The following is a 16,995-nucleotide window of genomic DNA, read 5'->3' on the forward strand; positions in this document are numbered from 1 at the left end:
GCAAATATTATTGGTATTTTGCTATTATATAATTATTGTTTCTGTATAGTTTGTTCTGATATCTACAAGAATATCCCTGTAACATGTGTATAAGGTCCTATGTATATTATGTGATTGAGTCTGTCCTGTTGCAATGTAACACAAATCTCGTAAAATTAGCTTTACTCTCTGAAATATCAGAATATTTCAAAAGTGCTGAAATGCTTAGATACGAACATGACGAAATGCTGCTGACGTTGATATAACATGCATATAATAGAAGTGTTCAAATACATTATGCGTTATTATATACCCCCATTGAATGGCAGCTAAATTATCTGCGGGATACAAAAGCTTGGGAATAGCGCTACGCCATTGAAAACTTAATGGGTGGCGTAAATAGGTAAGTTCAAATGTAGGAGCGATTCAGATTGCCATGTTTAATATGTCAGTCATTGGTGTTTGTGAGCTAATGCGTGGAGAATCATATTAGATTGTCTTTATACTGGCAGGGATTGGTCGTCATCCAATCACGTGATTTTTGGTGACTAACTCAGCGAGGATCGAAATCGCTTTATTGGGAGCACTGTTATTACGTTATGTAATAATTATTAATTCAACTATATATTATGACTGTGCCTGCTGACGGGTCTAGAATAAGTTGTGTGTATAAGAAGACCATATCACATAATATTGCCCTGTCTATCGTTATATTGTAACACTTAACAGTCCCTCTGGAGCTATATCTCCCCCTCGGGACTATCATTTCCCTCAGCGCTGATTCGGGGGAAAAAAGTAGAACTTTTCTTGGGGGAAAATCTAGTTCAAGCGGGGCTAAAAGGTGTAATACTCTACCTCTAAAAATGACTGTATAATTATTGTTTGTGCTACAAAAGCCTTGCCATGTTTTTTAGTTATCAACTCTCCACTATCATCGGCAGTGTGTTTTGTATTCAAGAGTCAATGGGATATCAAGTTGTGGGTCTGGTAGGATATTAACATAAGTGTATAAAACTCTTATTGTTATTATTTTCATTTTGATATATAACAGTGAGACAGTCCGTAAGATGCATAAACACGCACAGATCGTACAGGAAAGCATTGTTACACTATTATTCGGATATAGAGTAAGCAGTATTCTGACCCAATGTTTGAGGCATAATCAGCATCGAGGTCCTGATATATCTTACTATAATAGATCAAGCAGTTCAAGTAAATTTAAATGATGCAGATAATTTTCCGGATGTTGAGGAAGATGAATAATTGATCACCGGCCCTGGAAGCAGTTTTCATCTCCACCCCCCCCCCCCTAGAATTTACGATTGAACAGATGTGACAAAACTCAATAATGTTGTTACCTTAGCATCACCAAAGCGTAATTTAATTTACTTCACAGTGGATCATCTTTGGAGAGATAATCATTTTTTTCTGATCATCTTTGGAAAGATAGTCATTTTTTTCTGATGCATTGTCACTTATTACTAATATAAATCTGGAGATTGAACATTATTCCACATTCAAAAGGAGAACAGTATTGGTTCCGGGGTGCCATAAATACTAATTACCCCTGAGGAGGTTGTAATTTGCATCGGTCCCATTGATCCAAAACTTCTGTCATGACAATGATGTCAAAGCTTATTCTCACAAGTATATGACCCAGCAATGCCCAACACGAATGAAGAAAGGGGGAAGTGTATTACCCCTAGGTGCTCCACTTCAAAGCTCCCGCATTTCCCATGGCGTCGAAGACACAGGCTTATTGAATATGACCATAGACTCAGGATTTACAGAGGGGGGGGGGGCAGAGAGAAAGAGGGAGGGAGAAAGATGAAAATGACAAATTGAACCAGTTACGTTGAAAGGAAAACGTATGAGACGATGTAGTTTAAGGGATAATCTACAGTATTCTTGCACTTGCAAGGAGGGTGTTGGGTATAATGTTTTTTTGAGAGCTAGTAGAGTACATGATATGGCATGAAATATTGCGGTTACAGATCTGAAGGGGGCAAATGATGATAGAAACTGCACCTCATTTGCGGTCTTTCTAAACACAGGGTAATTATCATCAGTAAGACCATGTACTATTCTTCTTTTATTATTATTATGAGCAAAGAAAATGGGATTCCATCGGGATATCGAACCCTAGACCTCCGGATTACCAGCACTGTGCTCTACCGACTGAGCTATAGAAAGCCCTAGTTCAGTGTTCGTCAGAGGAACCCTAAATTCTCAATGCCCGGATGGTCAGAAGCTATAGTAGTGTGTTTGTGTGTGACACACACGCACACACTTAAAGGGGATGGCTAGTATAAACTGATCAGCGGGAATCAGTGGGAATGCTGGGGGATGATTGTTCCAATCCTTGTGGGATTCAATTAAGAGTACATTATATATCTATTGTTTTGTGAAAATTATTTGCTTCGGAATGGTCTCACATTCAAGTAATGTGCAGTTCAATGTTTCCAGGTGATAGCATGCCTATACAGTGACGGGGCGATCGTTAACGGGCCGTTAACCATCCCCTTTAAAAATGGCATAAACCCGAAGGATGATTCAACTTGGGGATAAATGAGAGGGATCACCGAAGTGATGCAGTTTTTTTGAGTGTGTAACAAACGCAAACAGAAGGAAAGTGACCAGAAATTAATATGAATTTTAAGGGAAACTTTGACAAAACCGAAAGCTGTGGTAAAGCCGACAATTCTGTGGCCTCTTGAACTAAAGTGCCCGGGTTTAATCCATTGCATCGGTTGGCAGAAGCACTAGTCGAGATGTCCCTGTCAGTTGATGATGATGATGATGATGATGATGATAATAATGATGATGATGATGATGATGACGATGATGATGATTGTTATTATTATCATTATCATTGTCATTATTATTGTCATCATCTCCATTATAATCATTATAATTATTATTAGTTTATGATCATTATTATCACAATTACCTCTATTAGAAGGGTAATGACGGGGATCTAAAGAAATATTGCTGCGGAGCAAAAAGGATGTCCCTATCACTAAAACCGCTGTTCTTAAGATAATCATTATTTTAAACTTTGTCATCATTTTTGGGATCCTTATGATTCCTAATATAGTGATACTATCACAGCAAGCGGTATTACCTAAAAACTACGCTTAGTTGAAATAAGTGTCAGTGTTTTTCGTATAATCCAGACCATTTTGAAATGTGTGGTTCCGTAAAAACACTTGGATGTCTTTAAGGGGAGTTTACACGCATGTGACTTTAAGGATTGTTACATTGATGAGAGGAAAATATCGTTTTCATTGCTCCATCGTCAAACAAAACAGAAGAATGAATCTTCTTTGAGCAGAACTGATTAATTAGTCCCGGGGGAGGCGAGTCAATATGAATTTTCTGTTTACTTATAGGAGGAAATTACAGATCGGTTACTCTGTGTATGACCAATGAGTTTCGGAAAGAAAAACCAATAAGCATTGAAATGACAGCCTGAGGGAATTGAGCTTCATAAAACATTCACACTGCCGGATAAAATGCCTCCATGAATGCAATTTAAGTAATTAATTTTGATGGCGCGGTGTTGAGATACGTGGAATGGCATTTTGTGGTACATTTCCTCACGGTTTAATGTTGCGACAGACTTGGACTCGTTTGCGTACTTCAAATGCGCCGCAGATGAGATGGTAATTATAGTTCCATCTTCCCTGTCCTGTAGGGTCGCGCAGATTGTCAGCAAGGACGTTTATCCCTTGGAAAAACGCAACAAATCTTTTTTGCGACTGATCTGCATGGGACATGACAAGATCTGTCTTTTAATTAGTTGCCAGCGACAGAAATACGTTTGCTCAGAAGAACAAAGTGTAAGTCAATACGCTTTCAACGAAAATTGCCTCTGCCTGGCGGTGATAGGATGATTATGGTGGTGGGTTATGATTGTGATGCAGTGGCAGATTCAGGAGGGGGGACACCGGGCGTGCGCCCTCTTTAAAAATTGTTGTTGTTGTTGTTGTTTTTGTTGTTGTTGTTGTTGTTGTTTTTTCAAGACCTGAAATCTATAATTTTTGCTCTTTCATTAATAAAGAAACCCTCCTTGTGAGCCGATTGTGTTGGGCTTAATGTTTTATTTTTTACTTGTCAGCTGACGATTTAAACCCGGAAGTAGTGAATAAACTGTTTTGTGCCCTCCCCCCCCCCCCCCTTACGGAATTCCTGGATCCGCCCCCGGTGATGTGAGTTGTGTTGGTCATTGGTGGTGGCGACAAAGACGACAACGATGAATTTGGTCGACGTCATTCAGTTAACAATGGGGAGCTTTAGATTTGGTGGGCGGACATTTAGACGACAATTGCGTTGGCCGTTCTCTTCTCTCACTGCGTCGTGTTACAAAGTAGCTTTTCTAGATTACGCGAGGACGCAGCCTATGCAAAGTAAAATGGCGACCCTATAGGAACATTGCATCAAGTAGCTCTCTGCGGTGTGAATTTGAGCGGACGCAAAAAAAAACAAAAACAAAAAAACAGAACCGACCGTGCAAATTCAGACGACCCGAGGTCGATTTGATAAGTAATTGTGACCCTGCACCTCAAAAACAAAAAGTCGCCAGACATGGATTTTCAGTTAAGGGCAGATTCTGAAAGAGCAGACTCTAAGCTTTAAAATGATGTATAACTCAATTCAAATGGACTCCCCTAACCTACTTAAATACTGGAAAGAACGCACACACTCTGACAAAGTGTGAGCTGAGAAAAGGCCTCTGAAGTAGACGGTCTATTCAAGCACTTGCTTAATCTTTTACCAACCGTGCTAGCTGCTGTGCCATGAAAGGGACAAAACACAGGATGTAAACCACCGGAGTAACAACAATGAAGGGATTATCAGATTAAGCTAAAATTAAATACATTATATTACAACATTCTGTCCATGATTAATGCTAACTTTCAATGCAGTAGCGTCATCTTTTCAAAAGTTATTAGACTTGAAAGTGAAGAGTGTGCTAAAGATTTCAAGACATGAAAAGCGGCCCCTATGACATACCTGATCATTCTACACTTCCCCCAAAAAGGGTTGTAGAAAAAAATGCTGAAAACACACTTTCTCATTCATGTTAAGATCCCAAACTGAAGAATAATGTAGAAGAAGGATAACTCTTTCAGAAAATATAAAAAACTCAAGATTGACTTGGTTGAACCATTTCACCTTTCTCGAGTCCTCACTTAAAATCAAGGGGTGCGACTCTGTTTGTTTTGTGGTGCACGGTCACAATCAATTTTGGCGCATGTGCAGAAGATTTTGTACATTCCGATGAAGTTTCTTCTAATCTATGTTTTATATAATTTTCGTATTGTATAATATTCTTTTTTGTGCTATTTATGAGAATTTTTTTTCCCTTTTTCCTCTGAACGTTCGCGTCGCGCAAATCTAAAGCCCCTTTTGTGTATTCTTGATGGAAACAGCAACAAATGTGTTAGAGAAAAAGTGCTACCAGTTCGGATTGGAATCTGTTCTCCCGTGTTCTGCCAGGGTTCTCATCTGGCCTCCTCTAAATTCCTATCCCTCTTTCGTCCTTGCGGTCTTCTTCTCCCTATTTCCGCATCTTTTACCTCCATATCATTCCATCACAGTCTCCTTCCCTTTTCTTTTTCTTATTGATATCCTTCATTTTTCGTGTGTAAATCACATTCTTCTTTTTGTTCTTCTGTCTCTCCTCCTTTTTTGATTTCTTTTTCCGTCACTCTTTGTCCTTTCTCTCCATCTCTTTGTTACTTTCGATGAATAAGAGTTGCTGCTTGAAGTGTCGTGTAGGCCTACCCCAAAGATGAAAGGGGAAAAAATAAGTTGCTTATCAGACTCCAAAGGTCAATATTTGAATACTTTATGGTTTTATACATGGCCAATGTACGCCCATGCAGAGCCTATCATTTCTTGTCTGGTCTGTATACCAGAAATATGATCTACTGGCTGATATTTGCTTTTTCCATCTATTTGGAAACGCTCGTGGCTCTGTTGATGAATCTGTTTCTGTAATGCACACTCAAGTTACGAAGTCATTTTCTCTATCGCCTCCCTTCTCATATCATGTCAAATTATTTTTGGTTCGCCGGCAAAATTTATTCCATCTAAATGCAAAACATGTGTAAAAAAATCATTGATCTTTCTTTCTTGATTCCCACACCGACTTGCAAAGTTCCATACTCGATCTCTCAAGTCGAAGGAGAGATGATAAATGACGCGACGCAGAGCTGAGCAGCTCTGGAGAATTCCGTGGTGCATCTATGTGACAGAGGTTCTTCAAGCTGGACACTTACGATGGATTGCGGGTCTGGGACCGGATGTTACAAGTCTCAAGAATCACTGGAAGGATTTTTCAGCTCGCAAAATGGAGTATCAGCTCCGCGTATACTGATCAGGTGATGTGGGCGGACGAACCGCAGAAGCACTATACGCTCGTCGACGCATGTAGAGAATTGGAACGGGGACGTACGGGTTTTTTTACGGGAGAAAATGAATAGAGCTCAACACGAAAAAAAAAAAAAAAGTTGTGGGGGGGGTTAATATAGGAGATGAAGCGACGCCATGACAACCACAGACTTTCGATGAATATGATTTCTATTTTTACACTTTAATAAAAAAAAAAAAGTATTACTGAATGAAACAGCTCCTGCTATCGTGATTTCTGTGTCAAAAATTGATTACCGGACTCTTTCTATGAGACTGCCGGTGGAGCTCTGTGAATGCATCAATGAGGGAATCATAACGATAATTGATTGATTACGGTGCAGCAGTATTACCATCAAAGGTCATTAAGGGCCACTGAGAATATTTCTTTTTATCTATCAGTACACGACAAAACCTCGATGCTTCCCTTGGCCTACAGTACACAGGAAAAATGCAAGTATTTGAAATGTTTCTGTTAAAAGAAATAAGGGTGAAAACTACTACGTACATGAAGTCACATTCATACACACACACACATACACACACACACATACACACACACACACACACACACACACACACACACACACACACACACACACACACACACACACACACACACACACACAACACGCATGCCTGTATGCAATTGATAACTCCTACAATCAGTAGTAGATGTGTACATATCATATCGAAACATTCCTTTCAAATATCTCTCGATAGGTCGGTATGTTATTTTCACCAACTCAAATGAAGATACTTGTGAAAAGACGAAAAAAGTCATTGGTTTCGTTGACGTCTTCCTGAATTGAAAAAAAAAATCCTAAAAAGGTCAAGCAGAAAATCATGAGGATTAAAAGCCCTCAGAAAAGATATGTAACCAGGTCAATTGGGTGGTTTTGAGAAAGGTCACATTACAAAGCGACGCCCAGCCAACAAAAATCATCACGACGGTAATGAACGAAACGACGAGGAAGAATGTTGTCCTAATTAAGGACCCACTTACGCCCTAATTACGACAAAACGAGGCTCTGTTAGCAATAATGGTCACCGCACACAGGGAATCCAGAAGGGAGGCAGAGAGCCGACGGAGCAGCCGGGCGGAAGTGTAAGACTCACTCCGGTCTCTCCGCTGATATGGCATCATCTTTTTGTTTTTCTCACAGACAGACACTTTGTTTGAGGGTTAAAAATTCGCAATATTACAACAGATTAATCTGGCAAGATATCCATTAATAAGCATGTAAATGTGCTTTCAGTGTAATCCAAAATCAGTGTCTATCCCGAAGTGGAAAGTCAATTCGTTGTCATTCGTTCAAGTTGCTCAACTCTTTACAATTTTTCAATATTGCATCTGTTGAAGAAAAAAAAAAATCTTTAGATGTAGGACATCTTTTACTTGTCATGTGATATGGTTATCCTATCCTGTTATTTTGGTCTTAATTTCGGAGAAGGCATGTATATCTTTTTATGTCATAAATCCATTGGCATCCGAATATCTGGGTTATTGCCTTTCTCAAGGATTCAGTAATTCAAGAATTGCGCTTTTCATTTCCGACCGAGATTATGTCATCGGACATCATTTGCATTTCTTCGGAAGCATCAAAAACAGCAGCACAACTCAAAGCAAATACAGAAAATTGCATACAACAAAATATATTTTTCATTTGAAGGGATAAATACTTAAAGTGTTTCCATCACACGATTTGCCATGGCTTCTCTCTTCGAGTCTTTCTAAGGACATGACGGAAGGCGGGAATTTGACTGCACTGCCCGGCGTCATAGAGTTAAAAAAATTACGGATACAAAAATGTTACCCTTCTCATCAACTGCTCATAGTCTTCATCATCGAGGCACCTTCAGAGGAAGGATAATGCTTACACCTAACACATGATGATAGCAGAAAGGTATACCAGGGAAAGAAAGGACCGCCTTTTCGTCAGAAATCATATCGCTAGTTGAAAAAAAAAAGAATGAATAAATAAATATGGCAACCATCAAACAGCAAAACTGAACTTTTAAAGAAGCACACGGCGAACTGCACTGATATAGAGAACATTGCTGGGATAGATGTGCAAACGTAGATTAGTAGATTCAAAGAAGAAAAGATGACATATTATGAAAGATGATGTACAGTGGACTTCCGTTCAATTCAATTCAATTCAATTCAAAGTTTATTTCATTTTTCGACAAAACATATAAGTTGCACTTCTTTTGACAACAGAGAATAAGTTACGACAAAGTCCTCGGGACCGGCAGTTTTCTTTCGTTATATCGAAATTTCGTTATAAACAAACAAATAAACAATAGAAAAATATAGAGCTGATAATGTTGCCGCCTTAACTTTTATTTCGTTCTGACCGGAAATTCGTTATAACCGTGTTCGTTATAACGGGAGTGCACTGTATATATACACGTGGACAGAAATAAAATGAGCTGAATATATACATATATAATTATATATATATATATATATATATATATATATATATATATATATATATGCATATGCATATATATATATATATATATATATATGACATATGTTTGTGTGTGCATGTTTATATGTATGTAGTAAATAGTACTGGAAGTATCATTATTAGAAGAAATCGTACTTTGTCACCCAAGCTCTCTGGGTAGACAGACGGAGCAACGTTACCTTTAGTCTTCTCTATACACTTTAATATTCTTCAAGTGTATTTGCCTCACTCAGGTGGCTGGTCTGAAATGAAAGCACCAGCGACGAAGCTATTTTAGTTGCCATGGTTACGGCATCCAGGGGTGATCCTCACTCATTTTTATGACATGTTTTTTCCCATCCTCTCCCTATTTGCAATGCGCAATTTTACGTTGCCAGGGAATGACTGGTAATACGCTAGTGACAGAGCATACGGGATAATAACGGTGATGACAATCATGTGGAGTTTGTTCTTTCTCAACCTTCGCGCGCGGCGGGGTAGGAGGCAAAAAAAAACAAAAAAAAAACAAAACAAAACAAAAAAACGACGCCATAGCAAAGCGAGGAAAAGAGAGCAATTTTTACACAATGTAGATTATACAAAAGAAAGAGGTTTTCGGTTTTAACTCGTGCTCCGCAGTGAGATAGAAGACGCTAATGATGAATGGTGGAAAGTACACGCATACCCATACTAGGAGTGAAACAGAAAATATGGAATTTCTGCACGCACCAAAAACAAAGTGAGATGTCAGTATTATAACCATCAACCAAATGGACATGTAACGTGAGTAATCATGTATGTGTTATATACTTCTTCTTCTTCTTTTAAATCTTATTGTCAGTCCCTCATTCTCTCTCTCGCTTTCTCTTTCTTTTGTTCACGCACACACACACACACACACACACACGTCACTCCCTTTCTCTACCACAGCTCATATCTATGACTCAAATTAAAGCCATTATTTACCATTTGCACATGAAAAAAAAAACAGCTGTAGTGCTTCAAAATACTTCTAAAGTTGAGTTAGGGAAAGGAAGAAAATGTAAAAATGTCAATTAGTACAATTAATGTTAAGTATTATTAAACGTACAAAATATGAACAATAGTTTAATTAAAATAGTTTCTAGAATAAACCGTGTACAGTCATGGTTTATTAAGAAACTGAGTGATATCTCCTTTTTTCCTCTTTTTTTCTCTTTCTCACCCTGAGTATTTCTCCTTCCCTCTCTCAATCTCTTTCTCATTCTGACTTTCTGTCTATCTGTCTGTCTCTCCTTTGATAGTAGTGTGTCTACTCTAGGAACGGAACGTTGAGAGCCCTTGTTCAAAACACTCTTCCGTTTTACCCGCTCAAGTTCTTCACGCAAATCAATAAGGAGACGGTAGACTTTTTTGGTAATAACTCAGGTTTATTATTTATGAAACAGAGTCATTTAATGAGAGATAGCCATGATAGGACATGGTGAAAAAATAGCGTTGTTAGTGTTGTATAAATACAGGAATAATGTACAGGAATAATGTACATGTAACTAGATATTGGCTCTTTGTGATCAACTACACCAAACTGCCTCATGCGAAACTTTCATCTTATGCATTCAGACGGTACAAGAACAAGTCAAACACGTGGGGGCTAATCTGGAATTAGCATGTAAAACGTCTTCAAATATAGATATTTCTTTTCCTCGTCGATTAGAATCATTTATCAACCTCCACCCATTGGACACGATGTGTCATTGGTATCGTCCACGTGGATGACGTAAGAAAAAAGTGGGTTTAATGCATTTCTCTTTAACCAGGGCAATATCCAATATTCCTATTACAAAGACGTGGGATGTTTTCATAAAGATGTTAAACCTACGGGGCGACTTTTCATGTGTAAAATATGATTAGATATTTGTAACATTGTTATATGGATCCTGATCAAATGATCACGTGACCAGTATTTCATTCTGCCTAATGTGCCCAGTGGGCATCAGTTTTACCCTTGACCGAGTACTAATGGCCGCTCTGAGATACACGCGTGACTATGTCTTACCCAATTTCTTTGGTCTTACCGGAACCACGCTCAATGACGTCACAAGCCCATACTTAAGCAACGCGCACTCGGTCAGTTACAAGTGCGCGCTCAATCGCCTATTTTACTGTAAACAAGTTCGTCTTCACTACCAGTGTGTTTGGAACATTTTAATCTGACATCTTGGCTTCTTTTTTTTTAATCAAATTCCTAAATAACTAACTAGTATTTACTCATAAAGGTAAGTGAAAATAGTCCATAGAACCTTTTTATAGAACAAATAATGCACAGGTTTAAGTCCTGGACATTAGTGGAGATGCAGCTCATTCTTGGGTATTCACAATGTTGCCCAACATACACTCGTATTGACCGCATGCATGTACACCATTGTAAATACCCTTGAGTGCGTCTGCATCTCCACTAAGGCTTTTGCACCTGTGTATTACTTCATGTATACTATTCACTTACCAGCAAATTACATGTAGATTGAAGTTATTACGTAGGATTTAATGGATAAAACAGAGAAGACTCTTTGCTCTTCATGTAAAACCAAACAAACAAACAAACAAACTAAAATGGAATCTTGTCCGTGCGAAGTTCCATAGACAAGAAGATGGTGGAACAACTATTAGCTTGATTATAAACATCATTGTACCGGTTCACAACTACAATGTCGCAATTAAAAAAAAAAATCTAAAGCAGTTGTCTAATCTAAATTTTGACAAGAAATTTTCAATTTAGACGAAAAGAATACGAAAACAGAATGGTATTGATCCATCTTGCCGCGGCACTAAACATCCTACAGATGTGCCCACAGAAAGGAGTAACCATGTCACTAAAAACACTTTTTTTTTAAAAAATACTATTGATGTTAACTAAGGTGATTGTCCTGCAGCCCTGAATGCTTTAACATTCAACTTAGAATGTCACTTGTCAAATATTACATCAGTCAACCTTCTTACTGTCACCTGGCAGAAAAGGACGTGAAAGTCCTTCAATTTCTTTTTTTTTTCCAAAGTCAAGGCATGCACGGTTTGCCGGCCGGTCGCACTAAGACGAAAACACCTCTAAAAAGAGAGTAAAATTAGCCCAAGTACAACAGTCGACACGTAGTGCTAACCTCTCCCCCTCCCCCTTCCCCGACGTACAACAAACAATGCCCCGAGATTTTAGGATACACTGCATTGATCGATACGATTTGTTATTACACAGTCATGGAGATAAATTCCACCTTCTTTCACTTAACGTTACAACTAAATCACATCATATTCCTTGACCACCGGGGGTTTGTCTCCCAGGTCACTCTCGTCGAGTGCTCTTCTCTCCACAGACATATTCCTGTCTGATATGAGAGCCCACTTAATTAGCATTCTCGCGAGAAAAGAGGGTTAATGGCAAACTGCTACTCTCCTTCGCGACTGGCGCTCGAATCGGTCGAGGGTTATAAAGTAGAATGATTAAAAAAAAGCGACAACAATAAAAGCAAAACCTTCCTCTGACGTGAAAGCTGGTTCGTTACCATGGTATATTTGCAGACGTTGATTTAATCATGTGTGCATTCACGCCATGACCTGACTGCATGTCGAAAAACGGTTAGTGCCAAAGATGTAGCACATGGCACACTGAGTTCCAGTGAGCGAAGGGTTAATGTGAGCAATCGCTCAAATATTGATACACCTGCAGTACACGTTTCAAGGTTGGACGGTGGGAAGATGTGAAGACGTCGGCAAGTTGTGACTAGAACAGGCAAATTAAGTGTAGTAAGTACCACTGATACATACGGAAGGTGTGGTTGGATTTGAAAAGACATCTTAAAGGAAACATCTGGTTCTTTGACGCGGAGAGTCAAAAGAAGATGGTGCTTGTCCAATTCGTGTTTGTTTTTACCCCCTATTTCATATTAAGCAATCGTTATAAGCAGTTCGATGAATGTATTATGCAGCGTGTTTTTATTCGGTTAGAAACGCCGATTGAAAACGCCAATAAAAGAAAGATTTGGCACCCCTTTTAGCCACAAAACATCTTTCTGCAAAACTCGGCTATCTCAAGAAATGCGTTTCAAACCACGTTCGTTTTTCGCCTTTGGAAAAGCGTTTTCAATCATACTTCTGTCTTTCCAGTTTAAACTCAGCCTTAGTCTATTGCGTTTACATTTGCCTTCTTCCCCACATGTACATGAATATCTCAAAGACTGCGTTTACATCAAAAAGCTGTTTCCAGCGTTTGCGTCGCAGATCCAAAGCTCGCTAATGAATTGTATGGCTCAACATAATGAAGCCAATTTACTTATATTGAAACAAACTGTGACGTATTTTCGTTATGCCTCTATATATACCTTTCTTGTAATTTTGTTTTGTTTTGTTTTGTTTGTTTGTTTGGGTTTTTTTTGCCTTAAGCAAGCTGATGCAACAGGGTTTCTTTGAATTAATACTGTCGTAATCATGAGTACAGAGATCAATACACAAGCTGCACCTCTGACCATGAAAAAGCAAAACGCATGTAAGTTGCTGATCATTATGTGACAATACAACAAGTAAAAGGGGAAAATCGTGATACCCTTTCCACATACTCCAAATTCTGTTCCACTCTTCGAAATCTGAGTTCATCTTTATGTTACCTTTTTTTTTTTGTATCGCATACCTGTGAACACAGCTGTTTCAGTGTTCGGAAGTCTAATCTTATCTGTGATGTGTATCTCTCTCTCTGTCGCCTGTACCTCTCTCTCTGGCTTTACTTTATTCTTCTCCAATTTTCTTCTTTCTCTGGTCTCCTTCATCTCTTTCAAATTCGCATTTCTCCTTCGCTACTTTTTCCTTCTTCCGCTCGGCTTCTCCTCCTTCTGCTTATTCATCGTCATTTTCTTTCACAATATTACCAACAAACATCTAATTCTATCGTGATATTGTAGGATATTGTATACAGAGATTACTCAGTTTGTATGTCACATTCTTCCTCGATCTCTCTCCACCTCTCCCATTCATTCTTCTTTCTCTATCTATCTTTCTTTTTTTCTCTTAATCTTTCTTTCTTTCTTTCTCTGTCCTTACTTTTCTGGTTATTCCAAGAAGAACGAGTTGAGGGCGTCTCGTTTAAGACAGTCTTCCGTTATGCCGCGCTCGAGTATGTCATTGGGTAATCGAGAAGAGTGCGTCCCACCCCGGGTGTGCGTCGGGGTTCATCGGATCGCGAAGAAGTCTCGACAGGGGATCACACCGGTCCCGTACGACGACCATCGGACGGTAAGAGAAAGACTTGTGGGGTTGAAGCACGATGTAAGTACAAATCAATGCAGAAGATATCTGGACAACACAAGGCTCGAAGCTATACTAGGGAGAAAACAAAACAAAACAAAACAAGTGTTATTTTCTACTTTTGCCTCTCACGGAGAGAAGAGCTTGCTGTTTAAGTTAAAGATGACATATTATACTTATAGTGGGTCTCCTGTACTCTTTAAAGGCGGAACAAAAGAAGAAAAAACAACAGTTTTCCTCTACAGTATCCATGGTATCCATGTAAAGATTAAATATATATTATATATCATACACTGGTGTTAAATCTAACACCGATCAAACTTCAATAAAGGACCACACCCACAGGTGTTAAAAATGCACTGCGATGGTGTTGAAAAGTGTTCACCTGACACTTCGTGGTGTTAATTTGACACGTACCTGGTGTTATTTTGACACTGTGCTGGTGTTAATTCAAAAATGACACCAAATGGTGTTGATTTGATATTTGCTGGTGTTAATATCAATGGTTTAACACCCGTCCAGCTTCAATAAGGGACCACACCAGCTGGTGTTACTTTGGTGTAAATTTATTTTCACATTTTTTCAAAAATCTAGTATTTTAATGTAAAATTCTTGATCGTCTTGTTTAAATTAAAAATCAACAAGAAGTGCAGTTACTAAGAAACTCTTCAAAAAACAGTTTAAAATTTGGAAATGACACCCGTAGGTGTTAATTTAACACCATAAATGAGCACCGAAAATTTAACACCAGCTCGGTGTTCACTATTTAACACCGGACTTTTTGCAGTGTACACGACAACCAGTTCTCTATAATGATGATGGTGATGATGATGAAACAGCATTTATATAGTGCCATTTATCTGTAGAAATATTCAAAATGCCATATCATTAAGTTCGAGTGGCATAGTGTAGATTTTAATTACTCATGATTACCTGCGACGTCAACAGTTCCTTGGTTCGTTCTTGTAAAGTACCGACTAAACTGTTATTTTTCATCTTCTTTACAGACATGGACTAAACTTTTTTTTTTTTTTTATAAACTACCCCGTTGGAATTACAGAGAGCAGCGTCTTTTTTCATCGGTAAGTGGTCTGAAGTATCACCATACAGAATTTTATTCGTGAAACTTTCATTGATTACGTAAGAAAATAATACAGTCAATTAAAGTTTTGATGTAATTGAAATTGTTGTTGGTTTATTGATGTGAGGATTAAAAGCATAAATGAACTTAAAGACTTTAGAGTGTAATCATTACCAGTGTTTCTTTTTCTCTCTCTCTTTTTTTTTCTTCAACAGTATGTAAACATTTATCAAATTTATTTATAATGAGTTGTAATTATCATAGGAGATATTGAGATAGTACGTACAATGTTATTTCTGGATTTGCTGTTTATAATGTCAGTAAATTGGTCTTCAACATCATCATTGTGTAGAACCCGTTGTAATTAGATTTTGACAGTATCATAAATGTACTATACAAAGTCATCCACTTCCTTTGCCAGGCAAACGATCTTTCCTGTAATTCCATAAGCTTAAATGAAAGTAGGGAGCTTTTGTAACAGTTCTCATTGTCAAATATGTTCGCGCACACACACACACACACACACACATATACATATATATATATATATATATATATATATATATATATATATATTTGCAATTCCTTTGCGTGTTCATTACCTTGAATAATGTAGCTCTCTTAGAGTTGTATACTATTTCTGTAACTGCTTTTTATCAATGTATACTTATCGTATATATTCTGTCTTGGCTATATGAGATGTACTTGCATACATTTTGTATGCACTCCTATTTTGTGAACACGCATGAAATCTTGAATAAATAAATGAATGAATAAATGAATTAATAAATAAATAAATATATATATATATATATATATATATATATATATATACAAACAAACATATATATCTATATGCGTATACATGTATTACTATTATATTATGTATACACACATAATTACAAATGATTACAAATTAACAAAATATTAGTATTTGTTCATGCACCTATGTATTCATTTTATCGTTCAGGTACTTACAGCGGTAGGTCTTTTTTATAATCGATCAGAACATCCATTCATTCAGACAAAAAACAAAACAAAATAGACAAACCGGAAAGATCGCCACTCTACAATAAAGCAAAGATAGTTGTGATTGTAATAAAAAGAAGAAAAACACACACACCGGAAATGCCTCATTACGTACGCTCTTAAAAGTTCATTTAAGGCAATTGGGAATAAGAAACAATGCATCAGGTGATGTAATGCAGTTTTGTGACATAATCCTGAAGTTCCAAATACTATTTTTTTAACTTGTTTTTCTAAAGGGATCTTGTTAGCAAAATAGATACCTCCCTCAGGCCGACACAAAAACTTTTGCAAGACATCTTCAATATCCATTTTGACAAATTGCAGTACGCCTCTGATATGGGGTTCATGACATTGTGGGTCAGCGAAGGCAGCGCCACAAACCCGTATCAACCACTGCCGTAGGGTCGCTTTAAATTGTATGAAATCCATCCACGCCGGGGGATTCACTAGGAAAAACATGCTAGATAATCTGGCCCGTTTATAGAGCACCGTTTTCAATATATTTCCTTCAGGTTAACACTCCGCCCCCTCGTGCAGACCTAAGTCCATTTCAGGAAGACTATGTATAATACGCCAATTCTGTATAGGGGACCTACGTGGTCACTTTCAAAGGGAAAAACTTACCGCTGCATTTAGCAACACTAAGCAAACAGACTGATATGTAGGTTTTATTGAAACTTAACCTAAACTAGAAAAGGAAAGATTTCTTTCAATTTTCACCAAACACAATAATAGTGGACAAAAGTATTCACCCAAAGAGCCTCG

This window comes from Diadema setosum, chromosome 8 (genome assembly GCF_964275005.1).
Source record: "Diadema setosum chromosome 8, eeDiaSeto1, whole genome shotgun sequence".
Taxonomy (NCBI): Eukaryota; Metazoa; Echinodermata; class Echinoidea; order Diadematoida; family Diadematidae; genus Diadema; species Diadema setosum.